Source organism: Trachypithecus francoisi, unplaced genomic scaffold (assembly GCF_009764315.1).
Source record: "Trachypithecus francoisi isolate TF-2019V2 unplaced genomic scaffold, Tfra_2.0 Contig01579, whole genome shotgun sequence".
In the NCBI taxonomy this organism is placed as follows: domain Eukaryota; kingdom Metazoa; phylum Chordata; class Mammalia; order Primates; family Cercopithecidae; genus Trachypithecus; species Trachypithecus francoisi.
The window spans coordinates 10,267,615-10,271,038 of record NW_022681442.1 but is presented as its reverse complement, the minus strand read 5'-3'; the positions used below and the strand labels follow the sequence as shown (position 1 = coordinate 10,271,038).

At 48.6% G+C, this 3,424-nt stretch overlaps 1 pseudogene; it reads right to left on the bottom strand.

Annotated features, from left to right (window-relative positions):
* Positions 1 to 655: 655 nt before the first annotated feature.
* LOC117065751 lies at positions 656 to 1,293 on the bottom strand (annotated as a pseudogene).
* Between the last annotated feature and the right edge of the window lie 2,131 nt (positions 1,294 to 3,424).

Genomic DNA, 3,424 nt, shown 5'->3' with positions numbered 1-3,424 from the left:
GCACTGGGGGAGCCCGGGCATTCACTCCTCAGCCCCCATCAGTCGCTGGTGAGAGCTGCTTCTGCTTCTGGTGGTGTTACCTATCCAGCAACACAGCCCACCCTATAATAGGGACAAGCACATTCCCAGCCACAGAATGCCATCAGCGGGAAAGCCTTAGCTGCTTGCAGTAGCAAACTATGAGCACAGAAAGCAATGAGGAGAGCAGGGGTACTACAGCCAGGACCCTGACGGTATCTGCTTTGGTCTGAACTGCCCACAGGCCATATCAAATAAAATGTCCCTTGCCTATGTGCCCAGGTCTTAGCATTACTTTTTCTAGAACCTTTTCTGAGATGTGACACACACATCACTGCCTTCTAGAGAGCCTTCAGAATGTCACCCATGCCTTTCTCAATTACTTGGTTACTGAGCCCACCCAAAGGCAGTAGGGCCAAGAGGTGGATCCAATGACCCCAGGCCCTGCCTAGTCCCTCAAATAATGTCTGCTGAAGACACACAGCCCCCTGAGGCTAATTGAAATTCCCATGGCCTCCCTGAATTGGGAAAGAGTAGGAAATTATATGCCATTTATTTGTTTTTTAAGGCTTGTTTTATTTTAATGACTGATCTATGTAATCACAGAGGCCAGTATACACAGACAAAGGGGGAGCTTTTACTTCTTGGTCTCTCCTTAAACCAAAGTCTTGATGATCTACTCCTTCTTGGCTTGGAGGCACTCTTCACGGTGCTTGCATGCTTCCTTGGTCTTAGACCTGTGGGCCTCAGCCTGGTCAGCCAGGAGCTTCTTGCAGGCTTTGTCTGCCTTCAGGTTGTGGATGTGTTCCATGAGAGTCCACTTGTTTTTGAACACGTTCCCCTTCACCTTCAGGTACAGGCTGTGATACATGTGGCGATCAACCTTCTTAGATTCATGGTATCTTCTGTGATACATGTGGTGATCAATCTTCTGAGATTCACGGTATCTTCTGAGCAGCTGGCACAGAATCCTCATTCTCCTCGTCCACATGACCTTCTCTGGCATTCGGGCATTGGCTGTACCCTTTCACTTACCTATGTCCATGTGCCTGCCCTTTTGGCAGGCCAAGGTGTTTATCCAGCATCGAGCCAGGAATGGACAGTCACAGGCTTGTGGATGATCAGCCCATCTTTGATCAGCTTCCGGATCCGCTGATGGGAGTTGGCATTGGTGATTTCACTGGTCTCCTTGGGGTCCAACCAGATCTTCTTTTTGCCACAGCAGAGGACACTAGAGGCAAGCCTCTTCTGAAGACTGAGCATGGTTGTGGCTGCAGCAGCGAAAAGAAAGAACCAAGACGAGAGCAACGGACAAGATGCCTGAGCAGGAGGGATCTTTGGCCATTGGGACACTGCTTTTCTCATGGAAAGGGGCCACCAAAACTAGGACCCTTCCTCAGAGATGTGCCCAACACTTGAGATGGACAGCCCAGCGATGCCCCAGAACGTTCTGTTGCCCCCACACTCAGCGGGCCCGGACCACTGCCTTCATCGGTAGTTCCCAAGCCAGCCTCTTCCTTGATACCACCTGCCATTTCACATGATCTATCCTTCCCATCCCCTCCAACCTGGCACTTCTGTTCTGCTCACACTGTGACTATGATAAACAACAGCCAGTGGAAGAGACAGCCCTGATGATGAACTCAGCTCGCTTTAGTTTTACACGCGGTTCTCAGTCAGAAAGCCGTATGTTTGGGTCTTTTGCTATCCATCAGTAAAGTAGCCAGGGATTGTGGATGTTTACATGGGGGGCTGAGGAGCTGGCTGTTCTGTGCCTATCCAGCCTGTTTCCTGCAGGGAGCATTTCTGACTTCTCTTTGGGCCTCCACCCCTTCCTCTCTCTCTCTCTGGCCACAACTTATGCAGTGGAATTCCTGACCCAGGCAAAGCCATCCAGCACCTTCCCTTCCCTGTCCTGAGGTGTCCTTAGTGGTGGTGGTGGGATTGGATCAAGGCTAGTCCAATAAAAATGAATCTCAGTAATTTTACTGGGTATTCTGGGACAAAGACACTCTCTTTTGCTGGACTTGGGGCTATCAGGACACAGTGATGGAGAATGAAACCCCTTAAAGGAAGTGAGGCCAAGGGATGAGCCCTGTGACATCATCCGAACCCTGAATCAAGCTCAGACTAAGCCAAATGTAACCTCTGGACTTCCAGCTTAAAAATAAGCATAAATTATCTTTGGGCTTAAGATACTTAGGTTTTTCTATCACTCATACCTTTAAAAAGAGTCCCAACCAGTGGATCTTGCAGTAGGCAGTTCTCTGGGTTTCTGGAGGATTTCTGAGAAGACAGATGCTTCTCAGTGATCAGCTTTGCTGGTGGCAAGTGGAGCCATCTGTGCAGTAGCTGGGTGTTGCAAACCCTGCCTCTGTCCAGCTTTCTAGACCTTTGCTCTCACCCTCTGATCAAGTCAGAAGCCTGTGGAGGAGAGGGGGCATCCTGGATTCCTCTGTTCCTTTGCTCCCTGAATCCAGTCAATCATCACATCTGATTAATTACACCTCTAGACAGCTCTCAACTGCATACACTACTCTCTCTTCTCTGACACCACCCTCATCGGAGCTCCTACCACCTTTTGTGAGGGCTCCTAAAATAGACTCCTAACTAGTCTTTCCATTCTACACTTACTCCCCAGTCCTTTCTCCACCTAACATCTAAAGTAGAATTGCAAAATAGAAATCAGATCATCATGGCTGTCCCTTCCCTGTTTCAGTCACTTAAATCATTTGTGTGTTTGTCTTATATACAATACTCTAGCCATAACAGCCACCACCTTTTGGTCTCTGGAATGTACCAAGCTGTTTGGTATGTACCAAGACTGTATTCATTTCCTATCTTACAGTTCTCTAGGTCGGAAGCCCACATGGGTCTCACAGGGCTAAAGCCTTGGAGTCTGCCTGGATGTATTCCTTTCTGGAGGCTGTGGGAGAGAATGTGTTTCCTTGCCTTCCAAACTCCTAGAAGCTGCCCGCATTCCAACGTACAGCCCATCTTCAAATGTAGCATCTTTCTGACCCTTCTGTTGGCACATCATTCTCTGGCTGCAGCTGGGAAAGCTTCTCTCTTTTTAATGTTTCATGTGATTAGATTGGGGTCCCCTGATAATCCAGGCTATCAACCCATCTTGAGGACCACAACCTTAATCTGCAAAGTTCCTTTTGCTATGTTAGGTAAGATATCCACAGGCTCCAGGGATTCAGATGGGAACATCTCTGGGTGGGGGGCGGGGGCATTTTTCTGCAGACCACAGGCCCTTTGCACATGTTGTTTGCTTTACCTAAAGTGCTCTTCCACTCACTTCTCATCAGCCCAACTCCTCTAGGCCAAACTTTGGGTCCTCAGAGAGACCTCAGTAAAAATCTACTTTAAATGAGACCCTCTGGTTACTATGGTTCCTGTT